The 15,168-nt window shown below is 42.9% G+C and overlaps 1 long non-coding RNA gene across 3 annotated transcripts in view; it reads left to right on the forward strand.

Annotated features, from left to right (window-relative positions):
* Positions 1-7,912: 7,912 nt before the first annotated feature.
* The window catches only part of LOC309341976, a 47,759-nt gene continuing 40,503 nt past the window's right edge, over positions 7,913-15,168 (forward strand). Inside the window, exons 1-3 of one of the 3 annotated variants that reach the window (XR_014156615.1) lie at positions 7,913-8,427; positions 9,240-9,534; positions 9,972-10,075. This is a non-coding gene — a long non-coding RNA (uncharacterized lncRNA). Of the gene's footprint in view, positions 8,428-9,037; positions 9,535-9,971; positions 10,076-15,168 lie in introns of those variants that run through there. The other 2 variants (XR_014156616.1, XR_014156617.1) reach the window with 2 other exon arrangements.

Genomic DNA, 15,168 nt, shown 5'->3' on the forward strand with positions numbered 1-15,168 from the left:
GCTGTGTTTGTTCTAAACAGCATGAAGCAAATACTCTGGCTTTTCATGGCTTTAAACATCCTACTTCTCAACCTTGCTACATCCTTTTAAAAAATAAGTGTTCCTCTCAAAATGGTCAAGATGAAAGTTAGAAATAATTTCAATTTTCAAAAGCCAACGGCAATTGAATTAAATCTGGTTAAAGAATACTGGATGTGAAAGCTTTGTGTTTGCTAAGTGGACTAGGCTTTCATCTTACAGCTGCATTATCCCAACACATTGTTTGTTGTTACCAAAGCAGTAAATGTTGTTTGGCTTCTGTGGAAAACCTAGGGCCCAGGAGACTTTGAAGTATTTTCTGTGACTTAGTGTCACCTACTGTTCCTGTCAGCAAACTGAGATAAATGTGATGGACTCAAGGTGTCTGGTCTAATTCCTTTATTGACACATTGTCTTGTCTTCAAAAACTTGTGTAAATGAATGTATCCAGAGAGTAATGCGTCAGTAATGGCCTTCGAGATAAAGGTCATTGTTTATGTACTGATTCCTTGCTTCCTAAGTTCTTAACAGCCTCCAGATCTTACAAATTAGCACCTCACGGAGATCAAAGTCCTCCCTATTCTTTCTTCAATTACTTGCTTGCCTGGTGGAGCCAAAGGAGACACTTCTAGAATCTTCTGGTCTTGGCTGAAGTCTGTATTTTGTAGAGGGCAAATGGTGAAACTATGCACTGTCTTTTTACATGTCATTGAATTTCTGCAGACACATTCAAGACCCAACAGAACTCCCACAGTTTCCAGCCTATTGGAAGCAGCGGGTGAAACAAACTTTGCCCATCTTAACAATGAATCTCCCTGACTCTTGGGAATGGCAGCAGCAGTTGTACATACTACGTTGTATATATTAGCTAAACATGAGCAATGTGATGTGGCAACAAAAAAGCTAATGCAATCTTAGGTTGCATCAACAGAGTTCTGTGCAAAGACTGTGAGAAAAAGAACATTATTATTGTTTGGTCAGACCTCACCTTGGAGTACTGTGTCCAGTTATGGGCATTGCAGTGTTAAAAGGATATTAACAAATTGGAAAATGTCCAGGGGAGGGTACCAAAGATGGCGAGAAAACAGTTGCCAACAGGATTTTCTGGACCCGGTGAACTATATGTCCATCCCACATGCAAAAGAGAACACTATTTTTGGGGTTTATTTATTTATTTATTTATTTATTTAAGAAGAGTTGATTAGAACTATCCTGTGTACAAAAGCTTTGCTTGCTACACAGTAAAGTCAAGAGAAAATTAAATCCTGGATTATCCCCAATAACAACTTTATTTTATAAAGAATAAATGTAAAAAAGCAAATTTTCATTTCTGGAAAATGTATAGATTGACTGAGATTAAAAATTGTTTAGAAACAGATCCTTTATATTGGACAACTATGAACTACCCAGAAGTTAAAACATGGCCCTATTTGAGAAAACACCTAATTTGAATCTCTAATGCTAAAAGATCAGTCTCAGAAATTATGGAGCGAAATATATGGTATTATGAATATAGATAACAGCAATTAAAACCTATCAAGCTCAACACGAAGAGATCTGCGACATGAAATACCTGTATCTGCATGAAAATATTTGTGGCAGTAGGTTTCACAGCAAACAAACAGCACTGCTGTGAAATATTGATTGATTGATTGATTGATTGATTGATTGATTGAACACCCTCAATATTTATGGAAGATTACATAGTTTATGTTGGAAGTCTAAAGCAATTAATGGTGATAGATACCATGTTTTTTGGTCTTGCTCAAAGATATGATATTACTGAACAGCTGTTATAATAGATAGAAATCACTATTAGGTGTGACTTACCAGCATATCTAATAGCCAGTGGCATAGCGTGGGTTGTCAGCACCCGGGGCAAGGCAAGTAATTTGTGCCCCCTAACCCGTGGATTTGCGCCCCCTAACCTGTGGATTTGCGCCCTCTAACCCTAACCCCCAGATGTTGCGCCCGGTGCGGCTGGCCCCCCCTGCACCCCCCACGCTACGCCACTGCTAATAGCTATGCTAAAGATTTAGTCTCGTTAGAGGACTGCTAATAGCCCACACAACTATTAGTTACACTTGGTGGAAATAATCAATGCAGTAACACTGGAGGACAATACAAAGAGTATGGGGAAGAATAATCACTTCATTGAAAAATGGAGCTTTTTTGTTATGTGCTGGTGCAACGAGACACAAGATAATGTGGAACAATATGCACTGCTGGAAACATTGTAATTCATACTAACGACTTAGATTCTTGCATGTATAACTTCAGACAAGGAGAGGAAAACAATTAGCTTTAAACCTCCATTGTAAACAATTGATCAGGCTTTCATTAGTTTTCAAAAGCCACTCATTAATGAATCCTAGTTCTTCAAATTTCAGTAGGAGGCAGATGCATTTACCTGTTACTAGAACATTTCCCATATCTATAGGATCAGAGGATCCTCTCTACTGCTATTACATCATGCTCTGTTTATGAGCCTCCCAGGAGCATATTGAAGACTTGACTAGATCCAGAGCATAACAACTATGTAGAAAGCTACGTAATTGTGTAGGGAGTTGCATGAGTAGGAAACCGATACTATGATCTCATATCTGTTTGGATCTGCCCACCTGGGACTTGCAACATCTCTTCCTGTTCTGTGTTTGTTCATACATGATCATTTGTAATGAGCGGATTGATAATATGAAGAGTAGAGGGAAGAAGGCCTATTCTTTCCTTTATCTCTTCCTACATTATGCAAGAATTCTAATATATTTCTTCCTTCCTTGCCCACATGTGTTCATGATAAAGAGGTTAATAAGTGCTTGAGGGTTACAATTACAAATATATTGGACTAATTACAATTTTAAAAGATCACAGTTACCTAGCTGCACTATTAATATAAATGAAAGCATTTTGCTTGGTCTCATCCAGGGCTGAACTTGCATTCGAGGAAAAAGTCAAATGGTTCAGCTAGGGATTGTGCTTCCTCATCCCACATCCAAGGGCTGTGAGTGGAAAGAAACTCTGCTGCGATGAGGGTGCTCATCCACCCCCACAATGCACTACCTGAGGCAATGGTCTCTTCCTGCCTCATGGAAGCCTTCTCTCTCTAAACCAGGGGTGGGGGAACCTTTTATGATCCAAGGGCTGCATTCCCATCTGAGAAACCCATGCCAATGATGCAGTGGCATAGCTAGCCATGAGGGCGCCTGGGGCAGCATGTATGCCCTGACCCCAAGGGTGGCGTGAGCTGTCCATGGCACGGGGCGAGCTGGGGCAGGGCACCCAGTGGAGCCTCCAAAGAGTCCACTTGCCACCTCCCCCTCAGTGGTAGGGTGGCTGGGAGGGAGGCGGCAGGCGCATGCAAGCCCCATGCTGCTGTTTCGGGCAGCACGGAGCTTGCATGGAGTCCACCTGTCCAGTGGCGTAGCGTGGGTTGTCAGCACCCGGGGCAAGGCAATTAATTTGCGCCCCCTAACCCGTGGATTTGCGCCCCCTAACCCTACCCCTACCCCTAACCCCCAGATGTTGCGCCCGGTGCGGCCGGCCCCCCCTGCACCCCCCACGCTACGCCACTGCACCTGTCACCTCCCCCTTAGCCGCCCTACAACTGAGGGGGAGGCGGTGGGCAAATGCAGGCCCCGCACTGCCATTTTGGGCAGTGTGGAGCCTGCAGGTGCCAGAGCTACCGCATCACTCCCAGGAGAGACTCATGGCTCAGGTGTGCTGCAGGCCCATGGTAAGTGCCGTCCCCCCATGGTGTGGCGCCTAGTGCGTCCCACCCACCATCCCTCCTAGCTATGCCTCTGCAGTGGTGGGTAGAGCTAGAGGGCGGAATTTGCAGAGCAATTAATGTACATTGTACCTTTGCACAGAAGGTTATCTTCTGCACACACTCATCCAACCATCCCTCTCCATCCAGACAAGTAAGAGGCTGTATCAGAATTCCAGGATACATTCCAGCCAGACAAAAACACTCAATAAGGATGTGAATCGGGTGGAGCAGGGTGCGCATAAGAACAATCTGAAGGCCAAACAAAGAGGCCTAGACATCTGCATTTGTTCCCCACCCCAGGACTGAGATGACTCATCCCTGCTGTAAACTTTGCCTTCATCAATTCCTAGAGCACCACAGTTGAAAGGAAGGTTTACTTGTATGCAGTCAAGCAACCATTCTGCTTATCCTCTTGCCTTGGTTTTCTGCTCCAGATATAAGGTTAATTATTAAAACTGGGTTTTATGCTGATTTTATAGAAGACTTAATTGCCATAAAAATAAACTTTTTTGTTAATTTATTTTCTTCTTTCATTAATGAGAACAATATGCTTTCCCCCTAAAGTTAAGTGTTCTGTCTTGGCAGTGAAGAACATTACATTCCGCTCTATTAGCAAAATTAAGTGATATGAAAGCAGCTAATGACTTGCTTTGGGAATTGAGAAGATTAGCTTTTCAAATCATTTAAATTTTGAGCAGTCCAACTCAGTCCGTTTAACTTTACAGGAGGGACATATTCGTTTCCAACACAAGTGCTCATTAAAGCCAAGCAGTGAGATGTTTTAAATTTTAATTTAATTTATTTTTTTTAATAAATGAAGCTTCAGGTTCAATTAATAAGTGGGCTACCCAGGGCTTAAATTCATTGAAGCATCCCAAGGAATAAACAAATGAAAATACCTAGTGCTGGAAGTTTCACAGGACTTGCTCACTGAAATCACTTCTATTTAGGGAACTATACTGTTACAAGTTGAGGATGGAAGAACCCCCTAAACCCAAGAAATTAATGGATGTCAGGATCTACCGTATATACTCAAGTATAAGCCGACCGGAATATAAGCCGAGGCACCTAATTTTAGCACAAAAAACTGGGAAAACTTATTGACTCAAGTATAAGTCGATTAACCACACCACAAACTTGGTGGTGGTGGCAGTGGCGGAGGAAGAACAAGCAGCCCGCAAGGGCTGCTTCCGGGCTGCTCGTTCCTCCTCCTCCACAGCCGACAATGGCAAAGGTGAAGGAGGAGAAGGAGGAGGAAGGAGCAGCACAAAAGGGCTCCTTTTGGGGCCGCTGGTCCACCCGCCGCCGCCTCTGCCACTCGCAAGAGCAGGCATAGGAGCCGCGGTTGGGAGAGGCACAGCACAGCTGTGACCTCCCACAAACCACTGTTGTAAATCTACACTGTCTGGAAGGGTCAGGATGGGGAGGTGGTCTCCACCACTCCTCCTTCTCTGCCCGGCCCTTGACATCACCCCCCTCTCCAGTGCCCTCCTCTTCTGCCCTGTCCCGGACATCTGGACGCATAAGTAAAAAGGAGGGCTGGATGAGAATAGGCTGAGGTTGGTGGGACAATGCCGCATTCACACTTACGGAGCAGCCCACATTGATGGAGCAGGGTCTGTCCAAAGAACATGTGGGATCGCAGCAAGCATAACAGGCTGGATACCAGGAAGAAGCATCAAGCCATGTCTTTGGTGTACCAACATTAATGGAACACTTGGACACTTAACACTTCTAGTTTGCATCAATGGAACATGACTAATACTAACGTAGTAGAGAAAGCATTGGGACATAAACGAAGGTTGGTCTACAAACATTAATTTCTAGAAGTTTAGTGGACACTGAATTCTGGTTAGGCTTTGGGCCTAACCCAGAATCCAGCCTGCCAGTAGTGCATTTGTTCAGTTTGAAGGAGAGATGCTAAGTCCTTATTTTGTCCACAGTCTCTCATTTCAGCATATCCCTAAATATACTGTGCATGCCAAACAGACAAGCAACCTGCTATCAAGGGTCTTCTGGTCTCTCTTTGTGCTTAGAAAATTGAGGGTGCTTGGCACCTTAGAGTAGATGCCCAGTATTTTGTACTGTCAAGCCATAAATAAACAAGACTTATGTGGCTATTCCAAGTTTGGTAAACTAAAACTAAGGGTCCATTCAGTTCAAACCAACCTTTGCCCTATGTTATTTGCAATGTGCTATCTTTAACTCAAGATCACAGTTTTTAGCAAGTTGGACTAGAAAGTCATTTAAGCAGGTTGGAATTTGGCTGGCAGCTGGCAAGCTTTGGGTACTTATTTCCTGTTCCTGTTGTTTAGCTACTTCTACAGCTGACACCAAATTAGTGCCGCAGGTCACAGCATCCCCCATTCTAGCTGAATGGCATGATCCACAAGAATTGATGCTGCTGGTCTTTTCTGAATATAGTGGGGCTGGGTTGGGGGGAAAGGAATAATTACTGTGGGGCAAGTGGCACATTATGAAGATGCAGACAAGCAGAGTTCCCGACTGAGCAAACATCAGTCACAGCTGCCTGACAAGACTACCAGTGCGTTATACATAAATCTGTTTCCCTTTTCCCTTCAGAGCAAAAAAAAATAGCTTGAGGGGGATCAATTTTGACAGCAATATCAGCAGGCATGCAAAGGGTTAGCCATACTTCATCATCTTAATGGCACACATAAATATGTAATGTGACAAGGAGATCTCTAAATTATTATCTTTCTTTTTAAGTTTTTGGTTTTTTAAAAAAAAATTTACAACTAGTTTTCATCGTCAGTGCTATAGGGGAGTGAAACATAATCCTCATGTGATAGGTAGCGCTGGCATATGCTACCAAGGAAAGAACCATAGCTTATCAGTAGAACAATGCTTTTCACATGCGGAAGATCCCTGGTTCAGTCCTTGGCATATCGTGTTAAAAGGGTCAAATAGCAGGTGTTGTGAAAGACCTGCTTGAGACTCTGGAGAGTCACTGACAGCCAGAGTTCAATAGACAATATTGGGCTAGAGGAGTCAATGCTTACCTTGTTTAGGAACATAGGAAGCTGCCTTGTATTGTGTCAGACCATTGGTCCATGAGTAAGAGGTTCCTGGTAGTGGTCGTGGGCAGAAAGCACCTAAAAGGGGGCAGGGTGGATCTTGACTGGCCATGGACCCCCTGGATCAGGCATAGGCAACCTCGGCCCACCAGATGTTTTGGACTACAACTCCCATGATCCCTAGCTAACAGGACTAGTGGTCAGGGATGATAGGAATTGTAGTCCCAAATCATTAGGGGGTTGGACTCGATGGCCCTTGTGGTCTCTTCCAACTCTATGATTCTATGAAAACATCTGGCGGGCTGAGGTTGCCTGTGCCTGCCCTGGATCCAAAGCATCTACAGTTCCTCTGTTATGCCACGAGAAAAACATGCTACCACCTTCCACCCCAAACAGCAGGAGTTGGCAAGGTTGTGAATGCAGTGGTAGCCCTACCGCTCCCTTCATCCTACAAGCTGCATCAAGATTGCTCTGTAATTTCCCAACCCAATGCATGCTTACTAAGGAGCAAGTCCCACTGTGTTTAGTCAGACTTAACTCCTAGAAAAGTATGCATAGGATTGGATCTTCAAATATGTTTCCAGTAGCTTACCTGCACAAATAATTCATTGTTCTGACTGCCACTATGTGCTTTAGTCCTTCTTAGAAAGATTCCCCCCAACCCCAGTTCAAGGGCCATAAATCTCCTTGCTAAGGAGAAGAACCACAAGCCAATTGGAAGTTAAATTGTTGGGAAACCCACAATCTAATTTAAACTTTGGCTGCTTTATTTTTACCATTTGGAGAAAACTGTAGTTTCGCATAGGGTATAATCATGTTTATTTAAGTGCAACGTATATCTCTATGGGGGAGAAACAGCCAACTGTGGCAAACTGCTTTCAACAGAAACATATGGAAAAGACCTAAGAAGAATGGATGCCTCAGTGAAGGTAGCTATGAAGTGCTTTTTAAAGGTAATATGTAGAGAAAGATGCTGAGTGGATTCAAAGCAGAGAAACCCAGAAGATAAACTGAACTCTCTGTTGTGCACGTTTAGGGGCTGTGTGTCTACTATATATTCTGAACAGTGGTTTGATTGTCTGTCTGTCTGTTCTCTATGGCAGAGGTTTTCAACCTTTTTGAGTCCACGGCACCCTTGACCAACTGCATTCTTTCTGTGGCACCCCTGTGGGGCTCAGGAGCCCAGTTATGTCACCCCTTGCCTGCAGAGCTGGCAGCCTCTCACCCCTTTTCGAACACTCTCCCTTGCAGAGTGTTCCCTCAACCTCCTCTCCTCTCTTCTCTCCTGAGGACTCCTCTGGACAGCCGCAGCTGATGCCCCGGTCTCTGAGATGCACATTGTGCCCCAAAGAGAGATGCCTTCTCACACTGCCCCACCGGGGCCTGGGAAGCACTCCCCCCCAGCCAGCCACAGAGGCACCATTCACCCGAGGAGCTTGTAGCCAGGGCTGATGCAACAAACAGTTGTGCCAAGTCACTGGGAGTCAGAGACACAAGAAGGCATCAGAGAAGGGAGGGGACACTGGTTAAAAACTACTGCTCTATGGATTTGGCCACATCCTGAGATATCATCACCAAACTTGGCACAAGGGTTCCTGAATTGTGGGTGGCAATTTTTGTCAATGCTGGACTGCTGCCTGTAATTTGAATCAAGATGACAGTCCAAAACATGGTTTAGGCATGACTTTGCCCATATTTTGGCACAGGTTTGGCCGCCTCTCAAAATATCATTGCCAAATGCAGCATGAGTGCTTCCAAAATAAGGCTGGTGGTCTTCATGGAAGCTGGGTACCATTTTGATGCAAGATGGTGGACTGAAACACAACTTTGGACCAACTTTACCTGGTTTTTGGTGTGTCACCCCTAAGAACTCACAATTTAAAAATTGTGAACTCTATCAATTTAAAAATCACATTTTTGTGTTTTCTACACATTCTCAGGCTCTGACCATGTTTTTTGGTTCCTGTTTTTTGGCTCCTGGCAGGGAGATGTCTTATTTGATGTAACGGTATTTGTAGTACAAATTGCAAAGGCTGCCATTCTTCCAGATAGAGCTTTCTCCTCTGTATAAAAACCATATTCTGGGAAGTGTTTTACTGTAAGAATGTTTTAATACTTTAAATGCTGATCAGAATGTAAAGAGTTAACTGTAAGAAGAATAAACATGTATTTTACATTGACTAGAGCCGAAATATACAAGGTCAGCCAGCAGTGGGCCAAGTGACAGTTAAACTGTCAAAGTTGATCCCTGTTGCTAAGAAGCTGGCAGAGTACATGCTGTGTTTTGATTTTTATATATATACCGAGCAGTAGCATCCAAATGTAGACAGCTGATGGCTGGTCATTTGGTGGACATTCCATCCAAATCTATTGGTCCGTAATTATAGGCCAATGAAAGTTTTGAATTCCAACAGGAACAAATGGATTGGCTTGATAGTCTTGACTGAAAGGAATTTAAGGTCAGGTCCGGCACTGTTTGAAGTAAGTCAGTTGGACAGTCTTTGGTGTACTGTAAACAGCTTCAGCCCAGGACTCAAGAACAAACTCTGAAAGCCAAAAAAAATAATCTGAGAGAAAGAGAGAGATTGAAGTAGTAGCAGCTGGGGAAGCCCACCTGGAATCTGAAATTACTTGAGGTGAGAGCTAAGAAGGCTTCCAAGAGCATAGTGAGTGATTTGAGCATCAGGCTTTGGAAGAGCTGAGGACAGGGTAGGGATGGGCAAATCTGTCCATTTTGGTTTCTTTCAGTATTTATAATATTTATAATCTTAAATTCAGTTCTGCATACTTCCACATCAGTTTGCAGTTTTAAATGAAAATCATCAGCAGTTTAGTGTGCATTTCTCCTAACACAATACTGTACGCACATTTTTGTATGCAACTTTTGCCTAATAGGCTTTTTTTTAACCAGCAATATTACCAAAAATGTGGTTTTTGTATGCTATTTTCACTAATGCATGCATTTTTATGCTTAGCCTAGTATAAGCACTTTTGAATAAATTCCCTAGCTTGCTTGACTGCAGAACTGTGCTGCACAATTGAGAAAAGTGGGAATTTCAAATGATGCCTGTGTTCTGGTTCACCTATTGAATCAAGTTGGTTTGTCTTTAAATATGAATGGAATCCAATTTCTCTTCTATCTCTAGGTCATAGTGACTGCTGAGGGAAGCTGTCCTGAGTGAAGACTTCTGATGAGGCCCTTTGTAAAGCTAGAAAGGAACCTAACACTCACCCAGAGGGAACATTTCAGGTAAAACTCTCTTAACAAGCCTGTTAATTAATAGAGGGCGAAGTTAGGAAGGGCACTTGTCTCAAGTTATTGTAGAGGGAAAGGAGCTAGAGCAAATACCTAGCTATCTCCGTAAAGCAAGAATAACACCGTAAATGTTTTATGTAACATCTATTTAAACCAACAGTAAACGTTACATAATGACATCTTGTATCTAAGTCAAGTTTTATTTTACAGCTTGCCTGCATGTAAGCATGTTATGTGTTGTAATAATAATAGCCAGAAAATGACACGGTTATGCTAGAGCATGATACTGACAAGGTTGCAGGTTTGATCCCCATAATGAACAGCTGCATATTGCTACGTTGCAGGTAAAAAGGTAAAGGTACCCCTGCCCATACGAGCCAGTCTTGCCAGACTCTAGGGTTGTGCACTCATCTCACTCTAGAGGCCGGGAGCCAGCGCTGTCCACAGACACTTCCGGGTCACGTGGCCAGCGTGACAAGCTGCATTTGGCGAGCCAGCGCAGCACACGGAACGCTGTTTACCTTCCCGCTCATAAGTGGTCCCTATTTATCTACTTGCACCCGGGGGTGCTTTCGAACTGCTAGGTTGGCAGGCGGTGGGACCGAGCGACGGGAGCGCACCCCGCCGCGGGGATTCGAACCGCCGACCTTTCGATCGGCAAGTCCTAGGCGCTGAGGCTTTAACCCACAGCGCCACCCGCGTCCCACATTGCAGGTAGTTGGACTAAATTATTCCCAGAGTCCCTTCCAACTCTATGGTTCTCTGATAATAAGTTGCAATGTTTTCGTTTGACTTCTAAGTGAGAATCTGTTTTGTTTTGTGATCGTAGAGAGTTTCCTGTGTTTGTTGGGCTCTGAACTAGATTCCCTTGGCAGCCCTTTCCAAGTGCATGTTTCTATGGCTCCATTCAGACATGGGGTTTGTTGCATTCATTTTACTGGTTATAATGCTAGCACTGACGTCCTGGTTTCTAACATTCCTTTTGCACTGCAATCCCTGTTACATTAATGGAGACAGGGTTCAGACCTGTGTCAGGTCAGGGAGGGACAATATGTTTACTGAGGAGTTAAGCAAAGGAATCTGTGTACAGTGCTGTGCAATAGAGAAGCAAAAGTGGGTTTATTAATAGATTTGGCATGATTTGGAGCGATGCAGAGAGTGCATGCTATGGTGCAAAGAGAGGTTTTTTTAAGTAATAGAATAGGTTAAAAAGAAAACACTACATCAAAATTATAATAAATGTCTTCTAGCAGCATGGTCCTTGTGGGATAGCAATACAGCAAAGCGGCTTTCTGAGTTGTCCAAGTAGGGCATCCTTTCTCCATGATGGGCAACACAGCATCCTTAGTTAAATAGTACTTTCTGCTCTGTACATATCATCAGGTTATCTTTCATCTCCAGACACAACAAACTCTTTGACTCATCATTCTCACACACACATAACCTGTCAGACCTGAAATTTCATTTCCTCTTGAATCCCTCCACATTTCTACAGCCTCAGGTCTCATCCTCTCATAAAAGAAAACTAAATTAGGTTTACAGAAATCATGCCCTCCATGCAGCTAATGCACTCGGTCTCTTAGAAACCAGACAGCTGCTGTCTCCAGCAGTAATACTTTAGTTCCATTCATTACTTGTCAGCCAACCTGCTCCTTGCTTCACCGTTTCTCCAGCTTGCCCTTCAAAACAAATATCCAAGAGGTGTTTATAAATACATCTGCAGTACAGTGGTACCTCGGGTTAAGAACTTAATTCATTCTGGAGGTCCGTTCTTAACCTAAAACTGTTCTTAACCTGAGGTACCACTTTATCTAATGGGGCCTTCTGCTGCCGCCATGAGATTTCTGTTCTCATCCTGAAGTTCTTAACCTGAGGTACTATTTCTGGGTTAGAGGAGTCTGTAACCTGAAGCGTTTGTAACCTGAAGCGTCTGTAACCCGAGGTACCACTATAGTGAGCAAATGCAGAAGGCTCAGAAAATTACTGTGCCATGTGCAGTGGATAACTATGTTAACTTTTACCGAATCCTGAGAACCTTAGCTTGCATTTTTAGACAAAGTAAGTTTGTAGTCCTTAACATACCTTAGTGCCTCAGGAAGCAAAACTCTGGTATAATTCCATATGCTCATGCTCCCACTTCCAAACATTCACAAATAAAGATATTAACTGTTCACAATAAGTACCTGTAAATGTATAAGGTTTCCAAATAGTTTTCATTGTCAACTTTTTCCCACAGAGCAACAAGTCCTGTAACTAATAACATTGGCTCCTATTGACTTAATTAGTGTTGTGAGTTTGTGGGTGCTAGAGACCCTGAATTCCTGGGTCTAGTAGGTGTTGGAATTTAATCAAGCCTTCTGAACCCCTAGATCCTGCAGGGGTTAAAATATCAGGCCAGTCTCCTGATGAGGTAATTGCCTGAAAAATGAGCCATTAAGATAGCTATGGAGAGGAGCTCTATGCCAGAGGTTAGTAGGTGGGACCCATCCTCCAACTCTAAGATAGTAAGAAAACAAAGGCAGAGTTTGAAGTAAAGTTGGCTGGATGTGACCTGGGGGGGGGGGGGGAGGTTCCAGGCTGTTAAAGTCAGCAAGGTGGAGAATACAATAGCTGGTGTCTTTTCGAATCCTAAGCTGTGTCTGTGGAAGAAACAAGACCCTAAGCTGTATATGTTTAGGTCAACCACATATAATAAAGACACCACAGTCTCCGCTGTGTCTCATTCCCAAAAGGCAACATGGGTAAACATGCCTTAAACCCCTGGAATCTCACACTGCTTAGAAATTGGGGTGGGAATTGTGCAACAGTAGTATTTAAACACCTGAAGGTAGGACAGCAGCCAATATTTGTTTAGAATAGAATTATATGGTTTTCATAATTTTCCTTTGTCTGCTGACAATATGAAAATAAATTGAGAATTGGCTATTTTCACCAGGGGAGGCCTAAAAACAGTATGTAATACTGGGCTGCAACTCTGACATTTATATTCTCAGATGTTTCCAAAAGCAGGCTTTTAATTTAGAAAGGACAATAGGGCAGGTACTATGTAAGAGACACGGTGTGTGTGCATAACAATAAACTATCATATTAAATATTAAATTATTAAAGGATGTAGACCAAAAAAATACTTTTTTCCAAAATTTATTAATAATGTTACATTCTAGAATCTAGATAAATAGACATGATCCAGCCAAAGTTAAGCATTTTTGTTTCCCATATATTCAAATCAGAACTAGTTGTAGCATACATGCATCTCTACCTTTCAAAGCAAGGGCACTTACATGCCTACCAACATTACTCCGATGATAATAGGGACATCCCATTCCATTGTTTTTATTTTATTTTATTTTATTTATACTCCGTCCACCAGGCCCCAGCCACTCTCTCTTGGGCCAAGGAGACAAGTAACTATAGAACCTTTAGAAGACATCTGAAGGCAGCCCTGTATAGGGAAGTTTTTTAATGTTTAATGTTTCATTACGTTTTTATATATGTTGGAAGCTGCCTAGGGTGGCTGGGATAACTCAGTCAGATGGGTGGTGTATAAATAATAAAATTATTATTGTTGTTATTATGGAATAGGAATTCCCTATTTTCATCTAAGAAATGTTGGAGTGTATTTAGATGCATAAGTACAGGTCCATTGAATCTAGGGTTGCCATATTCCAAGAGGTAAAAATCTGGACACAAAAAGTTTGCTTTAAATTCTAAAAATCCCCCCAGATGGGCATTCAGGCCCCACAATAAAGGACAGGTCCGGTATTTTCCGGACATATGGCAACTCTAATTGAATCCATGTACAGAATCGTTTACAATAAAACAGCTCCAGTTGCTTCACCACCTGAGCAGCGTAATATGAAACAGAACATATATTGTGGACCAGCTTGTATGTAACATACGGTAGTTTAACATTACAGCAGTGAGCCTGATCGAGCTTATAGGGCATGAGTGCTTCCTCCTTCTATCCAGTGAGACTGCTAGGAGCAGATTAGAAACATCAGCTTCCTATTTAAACAAACTGCTGATTATCATTACGTCTTAAGTCAGAACTGCAAATAAGTTATAAATCAAGATGCATTGAAACAGCTCAAATCAGGAACCACAATTTCAGTTTTCTGTTTCTATAAACCTGTGCATGATTTCGACAATATTGCAATCCCTGTACAGTGGTACCTTGGGTTAAGAACTTAATTCGTTCTGGAGGTCCGTTCTTAACCTGAAACTGTTCTTAACCTGAAGCACCACTTTAGCTAATGGGGCCTCCCGCTGCCGCTGCGCCGCCATCGTGCGATTTCTGTTCTCATCCTGAAGCTAAGTTCTTAACCCAAGGTACTATTTCTGGGTTAGCGGAGTCTGTAACCTGAAGCGTCTGTAACCTGAGGTACCACTGTATTAGGTGTATTAGGCGTGCTCAAGAACTCAACTCAAGAATAAGCGATGCAAGATTTCCCACTTTTTCCCAGGAAACTCGCCAGTTGCAACAACCTTCCCTCACCACACCTCATTCTGTTCAGAATCCACCTTCCAAATGACTCCAGATAGGAGTGAGCAATTTAGGCTGCTAATGCACAACATTTTATTGCAGATGAAGAGTGGGTAATTTTTTTCCTGCATAGGAAAATCTGTTGCATATACATTTTTTTGCTCCTAAAAAGCATTTCAGCGGGTTTCAGTGCAAAGAAAACAACCCCCAAAAAGTTCATTGTAGATTGATTATGCATTACTACACAGTGTGCCCCTTTGAAAACAGATTAAAACTGTCCTTACAATGGAGGGTGTGTATCCACACCTGCCTAGTGACCTGGTGGGTGGGTGTATACCAAGATCACAATCACCACTTCCTTTTTCATTCACCCAGGATATGTGCAAGGAAGAAAAGGTGTAGAAAGGTTTGCAGATGTGTATTGAGTAACCACACCCACCCTTGTGGGCAACAGAATCAATCTAGGTTGTTGAAGTCAAGGCATGACTGAACTCCAGATTAAAAAGTACATTTTCCTATGAAAAATGGGTTAGTGCACAGAGGTGTAGAGAAAGCAGGGTGATGTGGTCCCCTCTGTGACTTCATTGTTTCCCGAATGGCATTC

The sequence above is a fragment of the Podarcis erhardii genome (genome assembly GCF_964252035.2).
Source record: "Podarcis erhardii genome assembly, chromosome: 5".
Lineage (NCBI taxonomy): Eukaryota > Metazoa > Chordata > Lepidosauria > Squamata > Lacertidae > Podarcis > Podarcis erhardii.